This window comes from Hyla sarda, chromosome 4 (genome assembly GCF_029499605.1).
Source record: "Hyla sarda isolate aHylSar1 chromosome 4, aHylSar1.hap1, whole genome shotgun sequence".
In the NCBI taxonomy this organism is placed as follows: Eukaryota; Metazoa; Chordata; class Amphibia; order Anura; family Hylidae; genus Hyla; species Hyla sarda.
Window position 1 is genome coordinate 89,270,381 of NC_079192.1, and position 9,735 is coordinate 89,280,115.

Sequence of the window (9,735 nt, forward strand, 5' to 3'; positions counted from 1 at the left end):
CTCTGGTCCGTCCTCCTGAGATATGGCTTACCGAGTACTTTTGTTAATTGGCTTAAGATCTTGTATGCAGGGGCAGAGAGTTTCCCACTGGTGAACGGTTGGTCTGGCCGCTGTTTTGAGGTGGGGTCCGAAGTCCGTCAGGGTTGTCCTTTGAGCCTGCTTTTATACGTGTTTGCGATCGATCCCTTCGTCCGGAGGGTAGATTGTGGGCCGTTGGCGGGAGTCAGGATGAGTCTGGCGGAGCTGGATGTCACCCAGAGAGTGGTGGCGTACGCTGACGATGTCACTATTTTTGTCTCCTCGCGAGAGGAGGTCGATGTGGTGATGTCGGAAGTGGACCGCTACTCGGAGGCATCTGGGTCTAAGATCAACCGGGATAAGTGTGAGAGTCTCTGGCTGGGAGGGGGAGATCCCACGTTTGATCTCCCGGACACTCTTCCCGGGCCCCAAGAGTCAGCAAAAGTTTTGGGCATCATATTCGGCCAGGATGATTATCCAACCAAAAACTGGGATGGTAAGCTCCAGGATGCCGCTCAGAAGGTGGACCAATGGAAGGGTTGGTCTATGACCCTCAGGGAAAGGGTACACCTGATCAAATCGTACCTGCTCCACCTTGTTTATCTATCTGCAGCGTATGTATCTTGAAAGAAGCTTACTACATTAGAATCTACAGCCTGTTTTTCCAACTGTTATGGGGAAACAGGATGAACCTAGTCAAGAGGGAGGTTACGTACCGCACTAGGAGACTAGGGGGTTTATCTATGGTAAACCCTGTGGTGTTCTTAACCAACACCTTCTTGAAAGCTAACATCTCAAACCTCTGGTCAGAGAGGGCTTCTCCGTGGGTACTCTCCTGCAGGGAATGGTTTCGGCCTTTCTTCCAGGAATGGGAGACAGGAGGGCAAGTGAAGGACCTCCGTAAGCCCCATGGATATCTTCCGGCTTACGCTACCCCGACTCTGAAGGCGATACGTCGGTGGGGTCTGGGAGTGTGGGAGATCAGGACCCAGTGAAGGCAGTTCCTTGACAAACGGGTTTCTGTTGACCCACTTCCAGAAGCCTCTGGCGCTCAGGGACTGCCCAGGTCAGGATCTGAGGGTGGGGTTGTACCTTTTAAGCATGAAAAGGATCCCCCAGAAGTTTTGGGACTTGGCCTGGCGCTGCTTTCAGGGGAAGCTATATGTGAGGGACAATTTGAAGTGTAGGAACTCTGATTACCGGGGTGTGGGTGAGGGTACAGTTTTAGTGTAGGGTTTTTCCTAGGGTTTTCTATTGATTTTGTAGGTGTTTTCTGTAGTGCATATATTTTGTTTATATTATATTTTATTTATATAGTAAAGTTAGTAATTTTGTACCTATATTGTGTTATATCTATATTGTTTCATATTGTTTCATGTTATAGCGTTATGGTAGCCGGACCAGTTGTTGTGTTGATATGTGGTTTATTTTGTTTATTTCAGTTATTTGGTCTGTTTTATGTTTTCTTTGGTATTTTCTTTAGTCCCGGATAGAGGATCCAGTTACTTTGGACGTTTTGTAAGTGAATGTATGTGTGATATGATTATTTTTATTATTTTTATTATTATTATTATTATTACAATATACATTTTTTTTTGTAATTTTTTTTTTATTTATTTATTTATTTATTATTTTAATATATGAGAAAAAAAATATATATAGATAGATTAAAAAAATATAAAAAATGTAAAAAATAAATTAAAAAATATATAAAAAAAATAAAATGTAAAAAAACATACAATAATTATTTTTTATTTTATTTATTTATTCATTTTTTTTTTTTTAGGTGTGCTTGCTACTTTTCTGTTTAGTTTTCTTGTTGCGTGTTCCCAAGTATGGATGGTTTTGAGTTATAGTCGGGTAATGATAACTTTTATGTTTATATTTTGACAAGCCAAGTTGTGCTATTTTATTTTATTTTATTTTATTTAGTCCGGAGGCTGCGGCGACGTTGATCGGCGGGCGGCGTAACGTGCTTCTGAAGAGGACGGCTCCCGGGATCCTACAGAAGCCGGTAAGTTGATCTGGAGGGCTACAGTCTGAGACTGTGGTCTCTAACTGTAGCCCTCCAGATGTTGCAAAACTGCAACTCCCAGCATGCCCAGACAGCTGTTTGAGCATGCTGGAATATGTAGTTTTGCAACAGCTGGAGGGCTGCAGTTTGAGACCACTATACAGTGGTCTCTAAACTATATCCCTCCAGATCTTGCAAAGCTACAACTCCTAGCATGCCCACATAGCTGTTTGTTGTCTGGGCATGCTGGGAGTTGTAGTTTTGCAACATCTGGAGGTCCACAGTTTGGAGATCACTGTGCAGTGGTTTAAAAACTGTAGCTCTCCAGATGTTGCAAAACTGCAATCCCCAGCATGCCCAGAAAGCAAACAGCTGTCTCGGCATGCTGGGAATTGTAGTTGGGTACCTCCAGCTGTTGCATAACTACATCTCCCAGCATGCCCTTCGGTGATTAGTACATGCTGGGTGTAGTTGTAGTTTTGCAACAGCTTGAGGCACACTGATTGGAAAATACTGAGTTAGGTAACAGAACCTAACTGAAGGTTTTCCAACCAGTGTGCCTCCAGCTGTTGCAAAAGTACAACTACCAGCATGCACGGTCTGTCAGTACATGCTGGTAGTTGTAGTTTTGAAACAGCTGGAGGTTTGCCCCCCCCATGTGAATGTACAGGGTACATTCACACAAACAGGTTTACAGTAAATTTCCTGCTTCAAGTTTGGGCTGCGGCAAATTTTTCGCTGCAGCGCAAACTCCTAGCGGGAAATTCACCGTAGCACGCCTGTGTGAATGTACCCTAAAAACACTACACTACACTAACACATAATAAAGGGTAAAACACTACATGTACACCCCCTTACACTGTCCCCCCCCAATAAAAAATTAAAAACGTCTTGTACGGCAGGGTTTCCAAAACGGAGCCTCCAGCTGTTGCAAAACAACAACTCCCAGCATTTCTGGACAGCCACTAACTGTCCAGGCATGCTGAGAGTTTAGCAACAGCTGGAGGCACCCTGTTTGGGAATCACTGGCGTAGAATACCCCTATGTCCACCCCTGTGCAATCCCTAATTTAGTCCTCAAATGCGCATGGCGCTCTCTCACTTCGGAGCCCTGTCGTATTTCAAGGAAACAGTTTAGGGCCACATATGGGGTATCTCCGTACTCGGGAGAAATTGCACTACAAATTTTGCGGGTCTTTCTTTCCTTTTACCGCTTGTGAAAAGGAAAAGTTGGGGGCTACACCAGCCTGTTAGTGTAAAAAAAAAAAAATAATTACACTAACATGCTGGTGTTGCCCCATACTTTTTATTTCCACAAGCGGTAAAAGGAAAAAAAGACCCCCAAAATTTGTAACGCAATTTCTCCTAAGTACGGAAATACCCCAGATGTGAGCGTAAAATGCTCTGCGGGCTCACAACAAGGCTCAGGAATGAGAGCGCACCATGTACATTTGAGGCCTAAATTGGTGATTTGCACAGGGGTGGCTGATTGTACAGCGGTTCTGACAAACACAAAAAAATAAATACCCACATGTGACCCTATTTTGGAAACTACACCCCTCACCGAACGTGACAAGGGGTATAATGAGCATGAACACCCCACAGGTGTTTGACGAATTTTCATTAAAGTTGGATGGGAAAATGAAAAAATATATATTTTTTCACTAAAATGCTGGTGTTACCCTAAAATTTTCATTTTCACAAGGGAAAATAGGAAAAAAGCGCCCCCCAAATTTGTAACCCCATCTCTTCTGAGTAAGAACACACCCCATATGTGAATTTAAAGTGCTCTGCGGGTGAACTACAATGCTCAGAAGAGAAGGAGCGCCATTGGTATTTTGTAGAGAAAATTTGTCCGGAATTGAAGGCCACATGTGTTTACAAAGCCCCCATAGTGCCAGAACAATGGACCCCGGACACATGTGATTTCCATTTTGGAAACTACACCCCTCACGTAATGTAATAAGGGGTACATTGAGAATTTACGCCCCACAGGTGTCTGACAGATTTTTGGAACAGTGGTCCATAAAAATGAAAAATTAAATTTTTCATTTGCACAGCCCACTGTTCCAAAGATCTGTGGGGTGTAAATACTCACTGCACCCCTTATTAAATTCTGTGAGGGGTGTAGTTTCCAAAATGGGGTCGCATGTGGGGGGGTCCACTGTTCTGGCACCACGGGGGGCTTTGTAAACGCACATGGCCCTGACCATTCCAAACTAATTCTCTTTCCAAAAGCTCAATGGCGCTCCTCCTCTTCTGAGCATTGTAGTTCGCCAGAACTTTCACAGAAATAAAGCCGTTCACTGCGGCATCTTGGTCATTAGATCGGTCAGCCTGGTCCCAGCCGGAGTGGTTGTGGTGCAAAACTGTGCAGCTAGGAAAAAAACACCAGTAAGTGCCCGCTGCATTCACCAGCACAGAAAGCCATATATGCCAGCGGAAAGCCGCCACATAAATGCTGCACGTGCTGTATGCCGCAACTATGCAAATATATCTAGCACAGCCTGCAGCCTGTTCACACCTATTATGAAAACATTCATTTCAGCTGGGATTACACTTGGCGTGTTTGTCATAAAAACACCATGCTCGCTGCGGGCACATGTTAGGTTGGAATCAATAGGGTAATATGAAACACCAGACACTAATGGGGGTTTCTTCATCCTTTTATGGTGTTTTTAGGCTATCAAATCTGTGGGATGCCGAGAGCATGTTTTTTTTTTTTTTTTTTTTGGGGGGGGGGGGGTATTTTCTCACTATTTTTTTTCTATAGAAATCCTTCAGTGAAATGATGAAAGAATCACATGACTTGTTATGAGAAAAGCCAGAGGGAAAAAAAACACCAAAGAAAAAACACTTCCTATAATAATAATAATAATAATAATAATGATGATGATGATGATAATAATAATACACATTGGGACAGATGTATGAAAACCTGTGCAAGGGTCAAGTGGAAGAGTTGCCCATAGCAACCAATCAGATTGCTTCTTTCACTTTTCAGAGGCCTTTTTAAAAATGAAAGAAACTACCTGATTGGTTGCTATGGGCAACTGGTCCACTTTCCCTCTTCCCTGGTTTTGATAAATCTCTACGACCACGACCACTTTAAATCAATGGCTGCTGGGACGTCTGACTAGTGACATCCTTCGCTTCAGACCGCAACGTCAGGGACGTCACTCGTCAGACGTCCCGGCGGCCAGCGCTGCTCATTGAGCCTACCGGAGTAGCATTGATCTATGTAAGAAACCTATGGGCCCAGGCTGTTGGGGCCACCAAATGATATTACATATACAGAATGTCTGGTTAGGAGAAACAAATATAACGCACCCACAGGGAGTGGCGCCATTTTAATAAAATTTGTCAAAAACCTTAGATAACAGTCATACAGAATATATTAGAAAGCTTTTTTGATTTTCAGCCAATCAGAGAGCAGCACTACTGAAATAGAACTCCCAGGAGGTAACAGCGTGTCACACATGTGATGTCATAACCATTGTCCACCAAAGAGCAGCACTGAGCAGAAATAACACGGCTCCTGTTCATTCTCCATCAGTGAGGGGCCGGTGCTGGACACTGTGTAGGGACGCGGGAATGCAAAGTCATACACATGACTGTGACTGGTAAGTGTTACATTGTTGTGTCCAAAAGATCTTTAGTGCAGTTCCATGTGTATTTCTATGATAAACATGTAAATAATTTATCTTTTTTTTCTTATCTTAGATGCACTATCTCCAGGACATGGAGTAGCATTTCCGGACCTACAGCAAGACGTTGGATGAAGGCATAGCCCCAGAAATAACACTGGTCCTGTTCATCAGTGAGGGGCCGGTGCTGGACACTGTGTAGGGACACGGGAATGCAAAGTCATGCACATGACTGTGACTGGTAAGTGTTACATTGTTTTGTCCAAAAGGTCTTTATTGCAGTTCCATGTGTATTTCTATGATAAACATGTAAATAATCTATCTTTTTTGTCCCCTATCTTAGATGCACTATTTCCAGGACATGGAGTAGCATTTCGGGACCTACAGCAAGACGTTGGATGAAGGCACAGGCCTAGGAATCATGCACATACACAGAAACATTTGCCCAAATTCTAGAGGTAACCTCCTTTAGTATGCCCAGAGGAAGGGCCATACAGTAGCCATGGATTCCCTACAGGTTTCCTCCCCTCTGGAGGTTTTTCCTGTCCTGAGTATTAGTTACTGTACGCTCTTTGTGAGTGATGGGAGGTTACAAAAAATCCCCTACACAAACATTTTAATAAATTATAAATAAAGTTCCCCTTTTTTTTAAACTGTTCTTTGACTTGTTCGACTCATTTATTTATTTCTGTGTGTGAAAATAGAGTTAGCAAAACATGGATGACCAAAGCTGCTCTCCTGCACGATCTGCATAATGTGGTGCAGAGAGAGGCAACTGGTGCTGGGTGGTGCAGTTTATGAGGCAAACGTAGAACACCCAGCAAGTTCCATGCACAAGCCTTTTTCTGATGAATGGGACTCATGCAGGGAACTTGCTAGGGGTCATACGGTTGCAAAGGATCAACTTTTGGGTACATGAACTGTCCCTTAAAGGGGTACTCCGCCTCTAGATATCTTATCCCCTATGTAAAGGATAGGGGATAAGATGTCTGATCAAGGGGATCCTGCTGCTGGGACCCCAGCAATCTCTATGCAGCAACCAAAATTCTAAATAGTATGTTTAGATCACTGGTTCCTGTGGCAGAATTTGTGACATCATGCCACACCTTCTTGTGACATCACACCACCTCCCATAGACATAAATGGAAAGGGCGTGGTGTGAGGTCACGACCCGCACCACGAGAACCCAGAGTTCTAAATATATTATTTGGAACGCCGGGTGCTGCATGAAGATCGCGGGGGTCCCAGTGATCAGTCATCTTTTGTCCTATCCTTAAGGTAGGGGATAAGATATCTAGGGGCGGAGTACCACTTTAAGGAATTAGAGAGTGTAGGCATGCCTTACTTTTTTTTTTTTAAAGCCGAGGAACGTGCTCTCGATTCACCCAAAGTGCAAGAAAAAGTGCAAACGTGTTACACTAAAAAAACATGCACAAAGGATGCGGTCTATCGCAAGCCCTTCTCCGATAGGAGAGAGGCCCCCCAACAAACCTTACCCTTCACCTCCGGACCAAAAGGTACCTGCGACGTTCCAGGTTCAATGTCCCTTTTCGCCGAAGCTACTAGGGGACCACAAATGCTCCCGGCATCCCCCTTGGCGTTAGCCAAGATATTTGCCCGCAGAGCCGATAACGGTAGGTACCCTGCCAAAGCAGGAGTACCCGGGGTGTTTGCAGGGAGGTGTGGAACCTAATGGCCACACACCTCCCCTAGACCGCCAGGAGGGACACCCAGAAGGGCTACCGCATCCTGACAAATCCTGTGAACACACAACACGCAAAAAGTGACACAGTGAGACAAAAAGAAATAAATAAGTGAATGTGTGCAGATATACTGCCCGGACATCCGGCCGGATCTATAAAAATTTCTCTGATCCTAGCCAGAAGGCCGGGAATCAAGAGGTGAGTGCCACAAGGTAGACTTGTGCATTAGAAAAAGTTTTGTTTCATTTCGTTTCGTTTTTTCGTTTTGGAAAAAAATTTTGGTTCGGCAATATTTTCGGTTTAGATTTTTCGGATACATTCGGTATTCGGGTATTCGGGTTGATTTTTTTCAGATACATTCGGTATTCGGGTACATTCGGTAAATTTTTTATTTTTTTTTGGACTTTAGCGATCCTAAAAAAATATGGCCATACCTTTTTTATTAAAATTTTGTAGGGTACCATAAAAAAATCATAATAAGAAAGATACAGTAGTGATGGAAAAAATAGTATCTAACGAAATGTATCTTTTTTATTATGAAATGTTTATTCATTTTTAAACAGGGATCAATTTATGTGAGCGGGTAAAGCACTAAAAATGCAGCCGACAATAGTAAAAATGTAGTGTGTGCGTGTTTTTCACTTTTTTATAAAACATTTTTTAGGTAGTACTACTACTCTCAGCATGGAACACACTCTTCCATGATGGGAGTAGTAGTTACCTGTACTAATTGACAGATCGCAGGGGTCCCTTGCGATCCTCTTGTATAATGTATAGATGCGGCGGCTGCTCTTCTATGGTCCCCTGCACTCACGTATATATACACATATTCATATTTCCCGCAGAGCTGTGATTGGCCAGATGGTTCCAGCAAATCACAGCTCTCTGTGAGAAATAGGAATATGTGTATATATATGGCCGTGCAGGGGACCATAGGAGAACGGCCGCCGCATTCATACATTATACTGGAGGATCGCAGCGGCTGTCAGGATTGATACCCGCAGTGATCTTTCCTTTACTACAAGTACTACCACTCCCAACATGGAGTACACTCTGCTCCATGCTGGGAGCTGTAGTACCTGCATTAATAGACAGATCGCAGCGGGTGTCAGAAGTTACACTTGCTGCGATATGTCTATTAATGCAGGTACTACAGCTCCCAGCATGGAGCAGAGTGTACTCCATGTTGGGAGTGGTAGTACTTGTAGTAAGGAACAGATCCCAGGGATGTCACTTCTCATGACACCCGCTGCGATCCTCCTGATGTGAATGTCGGGATCAGCTGTTCTCAGGGCTACAGAGCCGGGAGAACAGCTGACGCTGAGCCATAGGTATACATCGTATATCTACTGCCCAGCAAGAACTTACAGTGAGCCTGCAATGTGTATACAGTATACACATTGCTGGCTCACTTAACCCCTTGCTGAGCTGTGCGCTATGCGCAAGCCCAGCAAGGGAAGAGTTAACTTACACTGCTGGACAGTGTAGGTTAACCCTTTGGGCGGTATACACTATATACAGCTATCTATAGATAGCTGTATACAGTGTATACAGAAGACGAAGTCCAGCTTACTTCCCCCGAGTCCCGGGCAGGTCCGTGTAGCTCCGCCCCCTAGTGATGACGTCATTAGGGGCGGAGCTACAGAAGGGAACAGGGCTAGTTTATCTGAAGCTCTGTTCACATTGTACGTTTTGTATAATGTGAACAGACCCTTCTGGCAGTGTCTACCCAGACAGGGAGACTCCAGCTGTTGCTAAACTACAACTACCAGCATGCCCAGACAGCCAAAGGCTGTCTGGGCATGCTGGGAGTTGTAGTTGTGCACCAATTGGTGGCTCCCTGTTTGGGTAGACATTGCATCATGGGTGCTCTCCCCAGCGGACAGCGCCAAAAATGTCATAACCAATTTTTTGTGTTTTTTTTCTTCTCGTTTCAGATCCGTGTATGCAGAGGATTACTGCGGATTCGATGGATTACGGTGGATTATTTTTTTTTTCCTTTAATAAAATGGTTAACGAGGGCTGTGGGGGAGTGTTTTTTTTAAATAAAATAATTTTTCCAATGTGTTGTGTTTTTTTTTATTTTTATTGAATTTTCAGGGTTAGTAGTGGAAGCTGTCTTATTGACTGAATCCATTACTAGGCCAGGGCTTAGTGCTAACCCCCAATTATTACCCCGGTACCCACCGCCACAGGGGTGCCGGGAAGAGCCAGTACCAACAGGCCCGGAGCTGTTGCTGTTTGGTTGGTATTGTGCTGAGAATGAAAATACGGGGAACCCTATGCGTTTTTTTTTTAAATTTAAATAAAAAAAAATAAAAAATAAAAACGCATAGGGTTCCCCGTATTTTCAT

General features: G+C 43.9%; 1 long non-coding RNA gene across 1 annotated transcript; it reads left to right on the forward strand.

Moving 5' to 3' along the window:
• Window positions 1-5,545: 5,545 nt before the first annotated feature.
• On the forward strand, window positions 5,546-6,308 carry LOC130368207 (uncharacterized). The gene is made up of 3 exons (XR_008892359.1): window positions 5,546-5,654; window positions 5,755-5,919; window positions 6,022-6,308. It is a non-coding gene; the product is annotated as an uncharacterized LOC130368207 (long non-coding RNA).
• The last annotated feature ends 3,427 nt before the right edge of the window (window positions 6,309-9,735 follow it).